The sequence below is a fragment of the Benincasa hispida genome, chromosome 11 (assembly GCF_027475165.1).
Source record: "Benincasa hispida cultivar pf3 chromosome 11, pf3_genome.v1.1, whole genome shotgun sequence".
NCBI lineage: Eukaryota > Viridiplantae > Streptophyta > Magnoliopsida > Cucurbitales > Cucurbitaceae > Benincasa > Benincasa hispida.
This window is the reverse complement of record NC_143488.1, coordinates 38,839,972-38,860,246: the sequence shown is the minus strand read 5'-3', so window position 1 is coordinate 38,860,246 and position 20,275 is coordinate 38,839,972. Positions and strand designations below refer to the sequence as shown.

Here is a 20,275-nt window from a genome sequence, read left to right as displayed (position 1 = left end):
ACAACACAACTACAATTTTATGGAAACTTTCCCTATACCCCATTTTCCCGCCAATGTGCACATCGACCATTTCTTTTCTGCTAGTTATGCTTAGGTAACTTGGCCATTTTTTTCTCCACCGGTCGTCACCGACTGTCATTTCCCGCCGACCGAAGCCGACCATATTTCCCCGCCAAGTACCTTTTCAAGCATACTAACCATATCCCGGGTATAATTCTAGTTTCTATCACAATATAACATGCAATATCACAGCAATCACAATAGAAATCATGCATCCCTACTCATGCACATTTGACATTACCCTCTACGTACAAGGCTCATATATACATATACATACATAAATCAAAACAACACATAGTAACCACTCATCGTCAGCAAATCCTCCTAATGCAATTTACTTGTAAATATCTTCCTGCAATTTTCATTGTTTCCAAGAAAATTCCCAATTAATATTATTTCATAAATATATTTAAAAACCCCTTAAAAAAATACTACTAGCTTACCCTACTCAAACAGAATATGAATTTGTGCAGCACCTCCTTCGAATTCCTTGCCTCCACCACCAACGACAGCTTTCCCACTAAATGCTCACTCTCTACATAGGATTTTTACTACTGAAATTGTTTGGAATGAGTTTAACCTTCATGCCAAGGCCTCCTATTTATAGCCATTCCCAGCCTCTTTCCTCACGACAACTCACCGTACAAATGGCTCTTCCTTAGGCTGCTCACACTGACTCTGGCTAGCCGAGCTTTGAGTTGTCTAATTCTGGGTTTGCCAACCAAAATTATCTTAATTTGCATGTAATCTCAACCATACACCACATACTTAAGTTGATAAAAATCTTCCTGCATGTAATCTTCTTTTGCCACTTCATCTGCTTAATTTCTGTTATTTATCCAAATTACTAATGAATGCATCCAATTCTCTTTAAATGTGTCCATCTGTCCCAATCTCGCTGGTTTCGCTCTCGTGGCTCTCGCTCTCTCCCACATTCTCGCTCAAACTCTCGCTCTCTTCCATTCTCTCGCTCAAACTGCTCTCTCCAATCTCTCTCTCTTCTATTTTCTCGTTAAAACTGCTCTCTCCAATCTTGCTTGGCATCACGCGTAGGACAGTGGTTTGGTCCAATGCCTCCTTCACCGCATGCAACATGTGGACAATACTTACAGCTTGGATTTCCAGGTTAACACGTGTACAGATGATTAACCCTTAACCTTAAGGCCATCCAATGAGAAATTTCAAAAGAAAGCTCCTCAATTTTTCCAAAATCTCTCAAATTCTCTTTTTTTTTTTTTTCCTCTTCCTCTTGGTTTTCCTATTAACTTACCAATTTCCAGTCAAAATTAGTTATAACGTCCTTTACAAAAATGTTAATAAACCTCTTAACTTACCACCTCAAAACTTCAGTTTCAAATTCAATTTCTACAGCTCGGAAACTTCAAAACACTCGACCCTACTTAAACTGTCCGAAATTCAGTCTTTAACTCCTTAAATTTCCTTTGATTTTTAGCTAGCTTTAACCTTAAACCATCACGTTATTTTGTACTTAATTCATTTTTATTTGGTTTTCTCATGTCTAAATTCCTCTTAATTTAATAATATTTCTTGTTTTTAATATCCTATTTCCTCATGCCTTCCAAATTAAGGTTAGGGTATTACACAGATAGACAGTCGGAAAGAACTATACAGACACTAGAAGACATGTTAAGAGCTTGTGTACTACAATTCAAAGGAAGTTGGGATACACACCTACCGTTGAATGAATTCTCTTACAACAATAGCTACCATTCTAGTATCGGAATGGCTCCCTATGAAGCATTGTACGGCCGACCTTGCAGGACTCCAGTATGCTAGAACGAAGTTGGAGAACGACAATTACTAGGTCCAGAATTAGTTCAACAAACAACAGAGAATGTGAAAGTCATCAGGAATAATCTTAAGGCGGCTTGCGATAGACAGAAGAGCTATGCCGATAAATGAAGAAGAGAACTAGAATTTAAAGATGGAGAACGAGTATTTCTTTGGCTATCTCCATGGAAAGGCATTCTTCGGTTTGGGAGAAAAGGGAAGTTAAGTCCACGATACATCAGACCATATGAAATTGTGGAACGAGTTGGTCCAACAGCTTATAGGTTGCAGTTATCGATGGAGTTAGCTCGTATTCACGACGTATTTCATGTGTTGATGCTAAGGAAATACGTGTCTGATCCTATGCACATACTAGCAACACAACTGATACAACTTAAAGAAGATTTATCTTACGAGGAAGAGGCTATCAAGATTTTGGACAAGAAAAATCAGGTACTCAGAAATAAGACGATTCCTTTGGTAAAGGTGTTATGGCGTAATCATGTGATCGAGGAACCAACCTGGGAACCTGAAGAGCAAATGAGGAAGAGATACCCTCAACTTTTCAGATGACATATCAGGTAAATTTCGAGGACAAAATTTCTTTTAAGGGGGAGATGATTGTAAACCCCAAACTTAGGTTCCCTAAATAAGCATGTTTAGCCAAAGGGATGTTATATTACATATTTATTAAGTAGAAATTCATGTTGTTTACAGGGATCATGAAGGAAGGGAAAGAAAAGATATTTAATGAAGAAACTCAATCGTTGTCTGGCTGGAGGCACTAACAAAGGGGTGATGTGGCAATCTACTCCTTGAATTCAGGAAGCGGCAGAAAGATTAAAAGGGAAGTGAAACTTCAAAAGCATGGTTTTGGCAATTGACAATAGAAAATCTAGCGAATTCGGTGCCATTAGAAGCTGGGAGATTCTAGTTTTCAAGGTTGTCCTGTTGGAGAAAGATTTCAAGAGGAGAAGAACAAAAGAGGAGAATTTGCAGAAGAGACAGAACCATGAATTAATCAGGGCATGAGGTGAATTTTGGAAGTTCCAAACCGAACTATAAGGAATTATTGGCCAAAATTTTAAGGTAAACTCAAATCTAAACAAGTTTGTAGAAGAAAGTTTCTTGAAAAGAGCTCTGGATTTTGAGTTATGAATTATTGAAGTTATACCAGGGAATTGATGCATAAGAAGACAGCTGCTTGTGAAGAAGAAGCAAGCAGTTCATCGTGGAGAATTACAGTGAGATTTTGTAAGGAGGATCTCGCTCTCAGGGGAAATCTCGCTAGGAATTGAGGTGAGTATCGCTAAGAATTTCATAAAAACACTTGATCTCGCTCTAGAGGATCTCGCTGGTATCACACTAGAGGATCTCGCTAGCATCGTTCTAGGGGATCTCGCTAGCATCGCTCGCTGGCATCGCTCAGGGGGACCTCGCCAATAAAGCTGTCTATATTGATGGAAGTTCCTTTAATAAATAAATTATTTTAGGTATTTTGCTAGGAATTTTAAGTAGTTTAATCAGGAATTATATCTTTTCAGGCCAAGAGGAGCTAGGGGAAGCGTATAAACCAATAGGAGCTTGACGAACTGTGAGTGACTAAGTAAACTTAAAGTTTCTAATACTCATGCATATATGATCAATTAAAGAAAAGTGATATTAATGATGTATTTATACTTTCTCAAGCAATAAATGGTTAGAGAATAACTTAATGCATGTTTCCCGGTCTATATGTGTGTAGCACAGGACAAGGTATGTCGTGTAACCATTACAAAAGCTATGTTCTGATTTTGATATATGCTTCCTAAAGGAAGTTTATGGGAGAATGATTTCTTGTGTGAATGAGTGGCAATGGAGCGGCTCTTGTGTAAATACTGGACTATGGAACTTAATTTGATGTTACGAAATACACATTTGATATCGAAAGACGTTGAGAAGGTATTTAACCAATTAGGTAACGAAGGACATTTGACAAGGTACCTGGCCAATTTGATACCGAAGGACATTTGAGAAGGTATCTGGTCAATTTGATACCAAAGGACACATAAAAAGGTATCATATAAGCTCGATACTGAAGGACAAATTTGAGAAGGTATCTGAGTAGAAGTACCTTAAATATGATGGTATTTAGTATGGCCACGTGCACGTAGACAGTTATGAATGGGAGACCAAAGTATGGGTCTCTTGGCCGGTTATAAACATTTGGGAGCTAGAGCGCTTAGGCTCGTTCTCAACTAGGGAATAATAATGCTTAATGATGTCTGAGAATGGCCTAAAGCTATACTTAGGGACAATTGTTTTGTTTACTCGTTTGTATATTTACATGTTCATAGTATTGTTATGCTTGTTGCATTACGATTCTATAGTCACTCATTGGGCTTTTAGCTCACCAAGTTTTTGTATTATCTTCTGTCAGGTAGCGGTCAGTTTCCGCAAGATTGATCCTGTTGCTGCTTGCCACCAAAAGACTCGGCTTATTAAGAGGATTTAGGTTGATGATCTGTTTATGTACACATGTTTTGGAGAAGGACTATGGGCTTCTTTAGGAATGCTTGGGCCATCTGGGAATATTTTTTTCTTGTTTTCAGCAAATGTAATGTCTTGACTGTATGCATGTGTTTATGTAATTTTTGTAGAACCCTAAGTGAGGTTATTTGTATGCGTATATTACTAGTGTTTGTAACAGGTTGGTACTTAGATTAGAAGGCATGGTGGTGGCGCCTGGCAGTAGGTGCTAGTAACACCACGGTCATATCCTTTTCCAGAATAAAAGGGTAATCTGGGAGGGGGTGTGACACCGAACTTCCAAGCTTGCAATGAAAAAAGTGAATGGAGGAGGTGGAGGAAAAGAAACGTGGTGGAGGGGGGGAGGAGTGGGAGGAAAATGGTAGAAAAGTGGAGTGAGAAAGGAAATAAAGGCAAAGAAAGTGGGAATTAGGAAAAAAGGGGAAGGAAAAAATGGGGGGAAAGGAAAATTAGATTTTTTTTAAAACTTTGACCGACGCATTGTGCGTCGAGAAGATTGTCTAGTTGCATCGAAAAATGTAGGTCCTTCATTTTGGCCGACGAATCAAAATTAGGTCGAGAAAAACCAGTTTATGTCGATGAAAATTAATGCGTTGGGAAAAAAGCGTCGAAACAGATAAAAATTGTTATAGTGTTTTTTACATTTTTTTGGTTAAAATTAGTGGATAAACTAGTAAAAACTCATCTCTGTAATCTAGTTTGATGAAATTCAAAGTGTTGATGAAAATTGACTGTAAAATTGATTTTATTTTTTCTTATTCTTAAATTATGTAATGACGTGTTAAATACTAAATGGAAAGATTATGTACTACGATAGTACTAGATTTTTAATTTCCACCGCCTATATTATGTGCAAGATGGAATCGAAATTAGCAGTCAAATTTTGTTCATAATATAAAACTATATGCATGATACATAAAACTAATAATTAAGATTGGCAGTAAACTAACCATAATCCAATAATTACACAAACATAAAGTTATATTATAATGAGGGAAGAAGTTCAGTTTTATGATTGATCATATAACTTTTGATATAATCATCAAACTGTGTGAAAAATATTAATTGAAGTCTTTGTAAATTGAAACACGTAGATATTTATTTATCTTAATTAAGCTAAATTGAATTTCTTCTTCCTTAAGTTCAAAAGAAACCTTTTGATCCATAAGAACTATAGTTGTAAGGAAGATGGGAGATGATGTTCTTCGGATCGACGAAGAAAAGGTCGGCTTGCTGGTTAGGGTTTGTCGGAGTCGGAGTCAGGAAAAACTATGGTGATGAATTGTCATTAGAAGTCTGAATCAAAATCCCATCAGTTTGTTGTGTGACATTTTCCTTTAGCTCATCGAATAATGCTTTACATTGTTCTAGTGGATGCATTTTCATTTCTTTTATGGGAACCTCCCATTAACATTGTTCCTATATATATATATATGTAATATAAAATATATTGTTGTCTATAATCTATTCACTCTTACTTTTAAATTTAGTTGTAATTTAATAGGAATATAAGATGTTAGAATATTGCATAAATTTTGTGGTTGGAGTTGTTTTATTTGATAACGATCTTTATTTTTTTAAAAAAATGTTAGAGATTTGTGAAGGGATTGAATCCCAAGTGGAAGCGTGTGAACGCCATATGATTTTAATTTTAATTTTAGAAACAAACAAAAAATCCAGAGCAACAGGAATTTTACAAGATAAACAACTGCTAATTTGTACAGTATGCTTTCAAAGAAAAATAGAGAGGAAGATAGGGATTCATGGATCCTTACCTTTGGAGTCAAAAAAATTTTCACGAATCCTCTCCCATCATTAAAAAAATGGGACTCTCTTTCAAATTTACGAACACACGATCTCAGCAACATCAATGGATACCACCAAGAGTTCTTACCCGTTATCCTCAAGGCTTGAGAATCGACTAGTTGTCACTCTCACCCATGTAGATCAAAGGACAACCTTCATAGACAGGAGTTCACAACTCACTCAGGATCAGGATAAGTCACCTATGGTCATTCTTGTGAAATATAGGTCTCTTCTAGTAATGGTGTTATATAGAGAGATTATACATTTTGTGGTCCGGTCTTATATAAACTCTTTGTATAGAATACATTTGCTCATATATCACCACATGAATGATCAGGATTATATCACTTGTAGCACTTTACAACAATTGCAGCAACTACTAAGCGAGCCATATTTGTAGTGTCACTTGGATAAGGTACCCAATCTTATCTATCTATTACGGATTGTTAGGTTATCACTTAAACATGGATCCACCTGTATGTCTCCACATACATGTTTAATGTTTAAGTTATAGTAGATAACCTTGGATCTTAGTTTATTGGTTTTTGGGTTAAGGTAATGATAACTCAAAAAAAAAAAAAACTAGTTTTCTATCTTTAACTCTATCCATTTTATATTATTCTTATGCATAAAATGTTCATTTCATAGGTAAATTCATCTCGAAAGGGCAAAAGAGTCATTTAGGAGAAATTTTAGTTAAAATGGAGTCAAAATGCATTTTAGAGTCAACTAATATGAAAAAGACACAAGAAAATGAAAATGTCATCCCAGCATTGTCACAACCTCACCCCAATGATGTTGTGTAATGTTGAAAGGCAGTAGATGCATAAATAGGGAAGTGCCACGACGCTACCCTTAGTATCGCGACACTATTAATTTTGACGAGAAAAAAGTTGGAGATTTGTCAAAAGAAGAAACACGTGCGCCCTCCAAATTTGTCAAGAGTTGCAACGCTATCTCAACCCCACTCCAACGCTTGAGGTCTTGAATCGACAAAAGCGTTGCAATGCTCTCCTTACCATTGCAATGCTACACCTTAAATATAAAATGAAAATTTAGCCATTTTCACCGAAAGATCAAAACTTCACTTTATTTTCTATCAATTTTTTTTTTTTTTTATCTTTCTACACTTTTTCTTTGTTTCTTATCTTATTTTTTATGCATCCATGCTATTCCTTGATCAAATTTTGAAGGAGATGCTTCATTAAGGTGAGTGATCTAGTTTAGTTTAGGTTAAATTTTTAATTTTCTTGGTATGAGGTTGAATTTTCTATAATCTTTCACGTAGTTGCTTGAATTTCTATAATAAATTCTTACTGGAATTTATTCTTGAATTTGAAATAATTTCTATACACTGGATTTAAGAATTTTTGGCGAACTTTCTTTTATTCAATGATTGGTAGAAATAATAGCATGTCTATATGCTTAATTTCTTAGGGCAACCACAATTAAAAAGTGCAAATGTGTGAATTTAGATTATTGGAAAATTAATCTTGTTCACAATAATGCATGATTAGTAATTCAAGAATAATTGGGCTAGTAACTTAGACATTTTGAACTACTAATCTAATCTTAGTCAAGGACTGCTCTTTCTTAATGCAAATGAACAATTAATTAGGTCGCTATCAATTCTTATTTATTGAGCCATTTTCTAATTACACAGCCAAGCATATTAAGGATTTCCACCTGATATGCGATGAGATGCATCCTCAAGGAGTTACCCAAGAACAACTAAATCTTAGAGCCTTTCCCTTTTCTTTAAAGATTTTCTTTTTCAATATAATAAGTTCTTGACCTATTCAACGATTTTTTTTTTTAAAAAAAAATCATGAATCTACTAAACACTAAATTTAAATTTTAGTCTTTATTAGACCGAAGATTTAATTTTATATCTAATATTTCATATAATACTTAAGATTTCATCCGGTAATGATTTTATTTTTTATTTATATTTTATGTTTTTTAAATTTATGTTTATTTTCTCCAAAAATTTCATACTATGGTGCTCATATTTCTTGAAGAAACACTTGAACTCTTAGTCAAATTATAAAAACAAAACCATATCTTGTAACCTTGTTTTTTAATAAGACGTGATTTTCCAAAACATTAGTGGATAATAATAATTAAAAAAAAAAAAAAACTTATAGGTGCAAATATTGTTTATAAGCTGAATTTTTAAAAACCAAGTAGGACATACATTTTGAATAAGTCAAAGACACATTAGATGTAAAATTAAAACTTCAACAGTGTAAGATATTTTTTTTAATGATCTAAGGCTAATTATAAAAGTGAAAGACCAAGAATACATAACACTTCTTAACATACATTGTGAATTTTAGTTTTTCTTTTCACTCTCATTAATTAATATGAATTTGATAGGCATGGTTAATGATTTATATATACATCAAAAGAAATTATAGACATATGTGGTTCAGGTTCGATAATTTATTACTTAGATTTTCGTTGAGATTTTAAAAATTAAAAACAGTAAATCCATTATTAATTAAATAATTAGATGTTACTAATAATCATTAAGATTAGGAAATTAAAAGTCACAATGGATCATTAAATATTGAGATTTGGGAGTTAGGAAATCTAATTTCCTTAATGCATGAAAAATAGAAAACCGATATGTCATAAATATGTCAACAATTATCCAAATATTTTTACATTATTAATCTGTTTTGACATTTACAGAATAACTCCTAATTTTTTTATGAAATATAATAACTCTTAAATAAAAATTGGTTCATTCTACTCATTAGAGAAAGGGAACCTTTGATAAACCAATTTGACTCTAGCACTTATCCTGATAGCATCAATATAATTTTGACTCTAAACTTTCACTTTCATCATATTTTTACATTCTTTTTTTTGTTAAAATTAGTGGATAAACTGGTAACAACTCATCTAAGTTTAGAATATAGTTTGATAAAATTAAAAGTTATAAAGAAAACTAAACTTTGAAATTAATTTTGTTTTTTCTTATTTTTAAATCATGTAATGAATGGAGGGATTAGGTACTACTATACTAGATTTTTTTCTACCGACATATAGTATGTGTGTGTTCAAATCGAAATCAGCATTCAAATTTTGTTCATTAAACAAAACTATATGCATGATACATGAAACAAAAAATTAAGATTTGTATTAAACTAACCATAATCCAATAATTACACAAACACAAAGCTATATTGTAACGAGTGAAGAAGTTCAATTTTATGACAGATCATACATCTTTAGAGGGTAAGCTAGTAGTATTTTATGAAGATGGGAGATGATGTTCTTCAGATCGATGACGAAAAGGCTAGCTTGTTGATTAGAGTCTATCAGTGTCGGTGTCGGAGTTGGAGTTGAGAAGAACTGCGGCGGCAGATTGCCATTAGAAGACTGAATCAAAATTTGATCAGTTTGTTGTGTGACATTCTTCTTTAACTCATTCAAGGATGCTTTGAATTGTTCTAATTGGTGCATTTCCATTTCTTCTCTAGGAAGCTCCCACAAACATTGTGCCTATATATATATAAAATATTAAATATGTTATTGTTTATAATTTATTCACTTATACTTCGAAATCAACAGTAATTTAATAGGAATGTGTTTTGTTTGAAAACGATTTCAATTTAAAAAAATATATATTCTTGTTTGCTCATAATTTTATTTTTTGCCTAGACGATTCACCATATTTTATAAAGAAAAAAGGAAAAAAATTTGATATTTGATTTTAAAATTTATTTCTATACTTGAATTTTTTTCTTTTGTTACCTATTTTTTACTAATGTTTTGAAAAACTTATTTTCTTTTTTTTTTTAAAAAAAAAAAATTAATTAATGATTCAAATGATTCTTTAAAAATAATGAAACCATGATAAACAAATTAGGTTTAAAAACTTTTGAATTTTGAAAATGATTTAGTTTTAAAAGAAGATGATGGCAATCTCAGCACCACAAAGCATGCAGAACTCGCTAGCTTTCTTGAAGAGGCCGGACCGATGCTTCGAGAAGGTGACCTGAAGGTTTCTCTCATTTCGCATCTTTAACATCTCCACCTTTTGCCTCCCTCTGCTCTTCCTCATGATTTTTGAAAAAATGATAAAGAACAAGTTAAGAGAAAGAGAGAAAAAATGGTGTGAAAAATGTAAAGAAGAAAGATGTTTGTTTTAGAATGATGAATGTGTTGTGAGTATGAATATATATATAGAGAGGAATTTGTGTTGGTGGTGAGTTGCAAAGTAAATGATTTGGTTGTTAAAAGAGATTTGACAACCAAATCATTTAATTTTAATTTAGGAGTTTCGGTAAAGTTATTCACTGACTAATTTTTACATTAATCAAACTTAATTTTAATTTTTAGCAAAAATTGATTCTATTGAAAATTTAGAGAAAAAAATTGTGTTTTTTTTTAATTAGTGGATAAATTTGCAAAAGTTAATTTAAGTTTAAAATCTAATTTGGTAATTAAAGTTTAGGAGAGAAATTTATTTGGTTTTCTCTTATTTTTAAATCAATAGGTAAGTATTGATAGCATTCACAAAGAGAAAAGTAGAAAGAAAAAAAAACGAATTGGAAATTTGATTTTCATTTCGTTTTTCAATCTTTTTGTACAAAGTTTATCGATGTAATAAAGTAAATTTAATGTCTTGAGTTTTAAATAAATTAATCCAAAAAAATTACTTGTGTGGTATAGATGTTTTATACTTATTTTTTTCCTACTTCCCATTTAAAAAATTGTATAATTTACTTAACACTCAACGATTTTAATTTAAAGATCAATGAAAGTAGATTTTAAACAATTTAAATGTAATAAAAATCATAGTATCGCTGTAAGGATTTTGAGTTTGATAAAATACTTAAAGGGAAAAAATTCAATCTATAATTATCACCTATATATAATATAATATTCGAATTTATTATTTACCATGCTATTAGGTCAAGTGAGTTATAATGTAAAATTAGTCATGATGAGTGTGAACCGACTCTACATACATTAAAAAAAAAAACATTATGTGTAAATGCTTAAACCTCATTTGGTAATAATTTTATTAATAATTTTCTATTTTAAAATATATATATATATTTTTTCCTAAATTTTTGTTCTTGGAAAACCACTTAAATCTTTATTCAAATTCTAAAACAATAACAATTTGTTAAAAATTAAAATTGAATAACAAAACAATGAAATTCATAGATAAAAGTAACATTATAAACTTAATTTTAAAAAACTAAATAGTTATCACACCAAAATTTTAGTCAATCAATCATTATAAAATTCTCACTATTATTCTACAAAATCTCCCTTTATCGTCTACATTTTTTTTAACAGCATCACAAGCAATCAGAATACTCATCTAATTCGCCACTTGTTTAACAACTGAAATCTCTTTTCACTTAATGCATGAAAAATAGAAAATAAAAATGCTACAAATATGCCAACCATTATCTAAACATTTTTAGATTATTAATCTGTTTTGACATTTAAAAAATAATGAGAGAAGTTCAGTTTTATGATTGATCATATTTCTTTTGATATAATCATCAAACTGATGAAAAATAATTTTAGTTTAACACTCGGTAAACTGAGAACACGTAGATTCTAATTTAGCTTAATTAAGCTAAATTGAATTTCTTCTTCCTTAGGTTCAAAAGAAACCACATGGTGTATAGGAACCATAGTTATTGTAGGGAAGATGGGAGATGATGTTCTTCAGAACGACGACAAAAAGGCCAGCTTGTTGGTTAGAATTTATCGGTGTCGGTTCGGAGTTGGAGTTAGGAAGAACTACAGTGGCAGATTGCCATTAGAAGTCTGAATCAAAATCTGATCAGCTTGTTGTGTTACATTCTTCTTTAACTCATCCAAGGATGTTTTGAGTTGTTCTAATTGATTCATTTCCATTTCTCCTATGGGAAGTTCCTACCAACATTGTGCCTATATATACAAAATATTAAATATGTGATTGTTTATAATTTATTTACTTATTGATTTTTTATAATTTATTTACTTATACTTCTGAATTTAATAGTAATTTAATAGGAATATTATATGTTAGAATATTGCATAGATTTTGAGGTTGGAGTTGTTTTGTTTGATAAGGATTTCGATTTTTCAAAAATTATTCTTGTTTGCTTTAATTTTTTTTTCCATGATCATTTTCACCATATTTAAAAAAATTTTAAAAAACTTTTTGATATTTGATTTTGAAAATTAAACTTACAAAGTTTACTTCTATACTTGATTTTTTTTTCTTTTGTTACCTATTTTTTACTAATGTTTTGAAAAACTTCTCATTTATTTCTTTTTAAAATTTATTAAGGATTGAAATGATTCTTTGAAAATAATGAAACCGTTATAAACAAATTAGGAGAAAACGAATACAAATTTCAAAGATCAAATAGTTATCAAATGAGGTTTAAAAGCTTTTGAATTTTGAAAACGATTTAGTTTAAAAACAAATAAATAAAACATAAAATAGTTATCAAATGGAGGTTCCATAATACCTGATTTTCCTTCCGCAGTTTGTTCAACTCTTCACCGTGCTTCCACTCCATTTCTACTCGGTTCAACACTTGAGTAAGTTATGTGTTTAATTCTCGAACATTGACATTCTGATGAGCTTCAATTAGCTGCAGCGTACTAGAGCTTGGTGGAGGATTTCGAGTCACAAATCTCTCAATGAGGGTTTCAACTTAAGGGTGGCCAAAGGAGAAGACCTTCTTCCCAGTTGAAAAGACGATAATGGCAATCTCAGTGCTGCAGACTGTGCAAAGCTCACTAGCTTTTTTGAAGAGGCCAGACCGACGCTTTGAGAAGGTGACTTGAAGGTTGCTCTCATTTGTCCTCTTCACTATCTCCACCTTTTGCCTTCCTCTACTCTTTCTCATGATCTTTGGAAAATTATTAAAGAGAAAGTGAAGAGAAGGGAGAAAAATGGTGTGAAAAATGTAAAAAAGAAAGATGTTGTTTGTTTTAGAATGATGAGTATGTTGTGAGTGAATATATTTATACAAGAATTTGGGTATGTGGTGCGATGTACAAAATAAATAATTTAATTGTCAAAGAGTTTTGACAAATTAATTAGTGTTAATAAATTGCTCAACTAATGCTTTTTTAAAATTCTTAATAAGAAAAAGAAAACATTCAAATTTAATGGTATAGTGGATACAAATTTAATGTTATAATATGAAACTGAATCGCTCCGAACCGAACAACATATATAGGATTCGGTTTGGTTTTAAATTCAATTTTGGTATTGTTAAAAAATCCATATTATATTTTTTCAATTAGAAAGCGGTTTGTTTCGATTCGATTTTAAATTCGATTTTGTTCTTTAAATTGAAAACAGTTGGGTTTTAATTTCGGTTTTAATCTTTTTTTTAAATATATATATATATATATATATATTTGTTAAAAACAGTTTGGTTCGGTTTTAAATTCAGTTTTCAGAATTGAATTTGAACCGAACTGATAATTGATAATTGATTAGTTGGATTTTCGTTGAGGTTTTAAAAGTTAAAACTAGTAAATCCATTATTAATTAAAAAATTAGAAGTTATTAATAATGATTAATTAGAAAATTATAAGTTACAATGGATCAATTTGGGAGTTAGGAAATCTCGTCTCCTTAATGCATGAAAATTAGAAAACCGATATCGTATAAATATGTCAACAATTATCTAAACAATTTTACATTATTAATTTGTTACATTTTTACCGAATAACTCCTAATTAGTATATTTGTTCTGAAATAAAAATTGGTTGGAAACTTTAATAAATAAATTGCGATAATTTTTTAGGGAAACAAATCAATTTGACTTTACACTTGTTCGATACCATCAATTTTGATTCTAAAGTTTCACTTTCATCAACTTCGATATCAAACCTAAATAAGTTTGGTAATATTAATCTTGAAAAATATTTTAAATAAGGTTTTTATCGAAATATTGGTAAATAAAAATAGTCTCACATAAAATATATGCATATCGTACAAAATTGGTAAAATTTCAAGAGAAAACGAAATTAAAGATAGATCTTTGTTGAAAATTATGAGTTCAGGTAAAGGCATTTAATGGTCAATTTGTGTGTTGATTCAACTTAAATTTGTGCACAAATTGGTTCTATTGTATTTTTTAAAAGAAAAAATGTATGAAAATTCACTACAAAAATTTTCACCTTTCTCACGCAAAAAAAAAAAAAAAAAAAAGTTCGGGATAGGTTATGTTAACGCATTTTTTTGCATAGACATAATTGACGTCGTATCCATGTCGGGAGAACTGTCTCTCGACAAAAACTTTTTTCGTCGGCATAAATACCAATTTTGGCAAAACAATTGTTTCCGTTGGCATATGTGTTTTCCCAACAAAATACAATTTGCGTCAGCAAAAGCATATTTTTAAACAACAAAAGTTTTCAGTTCAATAGACAAATTTCTGTCAAAGTTTATTTGCATCCACATAAGTTGTTTGTAATTTTATATATTTTTTGTAACAAACAAAGAACCAAATTTTTATTTCATGAATACTTAATTATGTACAAACAAAAATTAATTTTAAAACAAATCAATTGGGGACAAATATAGCAAAAGTAAGCTTATATATTTAAAAATAAGACTAATATTCAATACACGGATTATAAATTTCTGCATAGACATAAGTCGTGAATGTTCATAACTAAAACATGGACACCACAAACAACCATTTTAACTATCTAAAAAGTGAGTAAAATAGTTATAATTAAGACATGAACCCCCCCCAGGCTACGAGCATGTCGTAAATCCACTTAAACAAATACATAAACGCCCTTTAAACCTCTACAACTATCGGATCCCTACAAATAAGCAAAGAACAAAGTTCCTTTAAAGTGCACAATTAGGCTTCAAAATAATCTAAAACACAATTATAACATATACATCCCCTGTTCCAAGCTATGAATGTTTCCTAGTTCTACTTAAATGCCATTTAAACCTACAAAGTAGCAACAAATGCATAGAAAACATCGAAGTGAATCTCTCCTCCCTAAATCCACCTAAATTTCTTTCAAGACTAAACCCGTCATTCGATAGTCTTAAAAGCATGTAACTCAACTCTCTGATTCCTATAAATAAGCAAGAATAGAGTTCCTTTAAGTTGCACAATTAGGCTTCAAGATAATCTAAAAACAACATATACATCCTCCCCTAAGCTACGAACGTATCCTAATTCTACGTAAACAACATTTAAACCTACAAAGTAACAACAAATGCATAGAAAGCGAGTGGATCCCTCCCCCCTAAATCCACCTAAATTTCTTTCAAGGCTAAACCCGTCATTCGATAGTCAAAAGCATATAACTCAACTCTCAGATCCCTATAAATAAGCCAAGAACAAAGTTCAGTGCATAATTAGGCTTCAAGATAATCTAAAAAACAATTACAACATATACATTTCACCCCCTCCTCCCTCTAATACTACGAACATGTCCTAGCTCCACCTAAATGCTATTAAAACCACAAAGTAGCAACAAATGCATAGAAAGTGTCGAAGTGAATCCCTCCCTCCTAAATCCACCTAAATTTCTTTCAAGACTAGACCCATCATTCAAAATGTTCTTGAAGCCTAAACTATGCTACAAACGTGTTTTAAACACTACAAACAACCATTTTACTATGTTAGGAACATGTCGTAAATCCACTTATACAACTGTTGAGACTAAATAAGTAATTAAATAGTCCTAAAATTATATAGCCCATCTCTCAAAAGATATAACTAAGCCAAAAGAAAGTTCCTAAAAAGTATTGGAACCCCTCCCCACGTAGTGAACCCCTCCTTCCTAAATTTACCTAAATTTCTTCCAAGTCTAAAACCATCATTTAAAATGTCCTAGAAACCTAAACTATGGTACAAACATGCCGTAAACATTACAAACAACCGTTTTATTATGTTACGAACATGTCGTAAACCCATTGATACAACTTTTAAGACTAAATAAGTAATTCAATAGTCCTAAAAATCTATAGCCCATCTCTCGAAAGCTATAAATAAGCCAAAAGAAAGTTCTTAAAAAGTGTCGGAACCACTCCCATGTTGTGAACCCCTCCCTCCTAAATCCACCTAAATTTCTTTCAAGACTAAAACCGTCATTCAAAATGTCCTAGAAGCCTAAACTATGCTACAAACGCGACGTAAACATTACAAACAACCATTTTACTATGCTACAACATGTTGTAAATCTACTTATACAACTTTTGAGACTAAATAAGTAATTTAATAGTCCTAAAAATATATAGTCCATCTCTCGAAAGCTATAAATAAACTAAAAGAAAGTTCCTAAAAAGTCTCGAAACCCCTCCCCACATTGTGAACCCCTCCCTCCTAAATAAGCTAAAATAATTTTTCTTTTGAAACCTACAAAGTAGCAAAAAAAAAAAAAAAAAAAAAAAGATTTCTACAAAACTACAAGCTTTCTTGAATACACATAAAATGTAGAGAATGTTGAAATAAAAAAGTAACGATCGGATCCTTACATATTATGGTCCGACCACTACGACATGAATATCTAAGATTTTATTAATTAGGTAGAAAACTATATAAAAAGTTTATTTTACAAAACACCAGGATCCATAAAACATTAGCATAGTGATACAAAAATGCATATGCCTATAATAGTGAACTTGATGGTTGGCCATTTGAGCGACGTCCAGTTTTGCCACCTACGTTGTGTTCTTACCTACAAAGTTTGTAAAATAGGATGAGTATATAATATACCTAGTTAAGTAGTTCTCACGTAGAGTAGTGACCAAATGCACAATTACATGCAACATGTCCTGAAAATATATGATTGGAACCAAAAACATAAAATAACATGTGATTTTCGGTTATGCTTCTAACGTAAATTTCTCCGCCCTGGTAGGAAGATGAGGACTTAAGCGGAAACTAACCCATCTGATGATTAGCGGGTCATGCAGTCAGTAGGGCCAAAGTCGCATCCAACATCAACCATTAGCATAAACGTAAGATTGAACTAGAGGGGTGCAACCATACATACCCTGTTAGTCCCTAGCATAAACTTGACATAGAATTGGATCTAGAGGGGTGCAACTATACATGCCCTGCTAGCCCTAGAAACATAACCTTTATCTAATTAAAATTTAATCTTATTTCATCGTTGTGGACAAACATAATGCATGGGATCCCTTGTCGATAAACATATTTTAAACATGTAATGCAACATAACAATAACATAATTATGCAACATATTAAGGGTACACTACCATGAAACACTTAAAGAGAGGGTGAGATAAACTACTTACCTTGACTGCGATCCTAGTTATTCCTTATTATTCATTATGGTTAAATCAGTAGAGCTTTCCCTCTTGAACCAGAAGGAAATTTGGGCATTACTTCACCCTTTCCACACGATTTTTACTACTGAGTTTTGATTGAGAATGAGTTTAACTTCCAGCCCAAAGCCTCCTATTTATAGCCGTTTTCAACTCTTCTCTGTGTGACAACTCATCCTACAAATGGATTCTTTAAAATTACTTAGGATAAAGAATTTCTCTTAATAAGACACCTAATTTTGGCTAATGTTTGCCCTTACGTCATCAATCTTTGTTTGTATTCAATTTTAGGGTTCTCCATGTATAATCTATGAGATCGTGGCCTAATTCAACACATACTCCATGCTTCTATCTAAATCTCGCTCTCTCTATTCTCATAATCTTGCTCTCTCCAGCTTTTTCGCTGGTTTGGCTCTCGTGGCTCTCGCTCTCTGCAGCTTTCTTGCTAGTTTTACTCTCATGGCTCTGGCTCTCTCCCACTTTCTCGCTGAGACTCTCGCTCTCTCCAATTTTCTCTCCAATTTCGCCAGTGCGGCTCTCTCCTTCTTTCTCTCCATCTTTTCTCTCCAATTTTTCTCTCTCCCAGTTTTCTCTCCAATCTCGCTCTCTCCAGGTTTCTCTCGCTGAGAATCTCGCTCTCTCCAATTTTCTCTCCAATATTTCTCTCCAATCTCGCTCTCTCCAGGTTTCTCTCGCTGAGAATCTCGCTCTCTCTAATTTTCTCTCCAATCTCGCTCTCTCCAGATTTCTCTCACTGAGAATCTCGCTCTCTCCACTCTTGCTGTTTCCAATTTTCTCTCCAATATTTCTCTCCAATCTCGCTCTCTCCAGGTTTTTCTCGCTGAGTATCTCGCACTCTCTGATTCTGCCCCCTTATTCATTATTTCTGAATAATTAGTAAATTTTTTTATTTTTTTATTTTTTTTCAATTCTAAATTTCCACCCGATTTTTCTATTAAATTTATATATTTTTCATTCTTAATTATATATTTTATTTGTTTTCCTGCTTTCTAAATTAGGGTTAGGGTATTATATTTACCACCCCCTTAAATAAAATTTCGTCCTGCTTAACATTTGACATTTAATTTCCTGTAGTGTATACGTACAAATTTGAGTTGTTACAAAAAGTATCTATATTGGCTACCATAGGTGCAGGATAGTCGCATAACAATGTAACAAGTTCCTAATTAAATCCACTAAAACACACATATTTAACATAAATTTACACATGTATAATATAATACAACGTACATATGCATCTTTGGCGGCTTCGCTTACCCACTCATCCTTCTCTGAGAAGTAACTTTTGTAAAAAAAATCCACTGGGCCGACATCTTCACCATTTTTTGTTGTCTACAGTTCAATAAAAACAATCATTAGCTAGAAATCATTTGATAATGAATAAAACAACAATGAATTTGGAACATATTATTTCATTTTGCACTCTTAAAAAGGATTGGGACCCACAACAATGGTTGAAATTGAGACCTTTTTTACTCTTCTTATTTGTTTCCTTTTTTTTGCTACACAAATTTAAAATTTATTAGTACCTAAGTGAAACTTTGACTCTAAAAAAAACGTAAAAAGTTTCTAAAAGTCACTTTAACTCTCAAAACAAGCTAAAAAAGCTTCTAAGGAGTGTCGAAAAGCACTTTAACTCTTAAAATAATCTGAAAATGGTTAAATGTCACTTTGATTCTCAAACCCAAACTAAAAAGTTCCCAAGTGTCACTTTCACTCTCCAACTCAAACTAAAAAGTTCCTAAAATTTGTTTAAGTGACACTTTGACTCTAAAAAAACCTAGGAAGTTCCTGTAAGTCACTCTGACTCTCAAAACTAACTTAAAAGCTCCTAAATAGTATCTAAGAGGCACTTTCACTCTCAAAGCCAAAATAAAAAACTCTTAAAAAGTACTAAAATGATACTTTGACTCTTAAAGTGTCACACTCCACACCAGATTACCCTCCTAACCTGGACGGAATGGTGACTGCAGCAGTTATCAACCCTTTTGCTGGCACTTACTGCCTAACTTACCTTAAAATAATATTCAAACCCTGAATACATACATAATAACACAGAGCTTAACACATTTACATTACAGGGTTTCATAGCATTGTTTTTACATAGAGAATACAACCTAGTGATCCCTATCAAGAATACTAGTCACTAGACAGAAACATGTGTACTAACTAATACAGGTCTTCGATTACGCTTCCTTCAACCTGTTTCTTTGAGTGGCAGAGCAGTAGTAGAAAAGTCTTTTGGGAACTGACCGCTACCTGAAAGAAAACATTTGAAAACGTGGGCTTGACTTAATAAAATATAAATCTCATTTTCAAAATTGAAAGCTTGGAATCATAATACTGAAACGAAAGTATACCAAGCAAACGTGTACATAAAACCTTTAAAACTATTGCATTTGAAACCTAAATCTTAGTTGAGAATGAACATTCATTGCTCTAATTCCCAACGCCAAACATGGCTGTATGAGACCTCTACTTCGACCTGTTCACATTGAACTATGTCTAAGAGATACTCCTATGTCGATTTCTTTCAATATATCGATGGTCATCTCAAGCAATTTCCTTAAATCATTAGCATTGATAACCACTCTTAAACACCATTAAAGATCATTATTCTCCAGTTGAGAACGAGCATACATCGTTCTAGCTCCCAACATCTGTTATCAGCCATGAAACCCGTATTTCAGCCTTCTTTTGCTGGTGTATGGCCTAGGAGATCCATACGTAGCCTCTCCTTCAAAACAACCCACG

At 32.2% G+C, this 20,275-nt stretch overlaps 1 pseudogene; it reads right to left on the bottom strand.

Annotated features, from left to right (window-relative positions):
- Window positions 1-11,824: 11,824 nt before the first annotated feature.
- LOC150032629 (agamous-like MADS-box protein AGL62) lies at window positions 11,825-13,067 on the bottom strand (annotated as a pseudogene).
- Window positions 13,068-20,275: the final 7,208 nt, after the last annotated feature.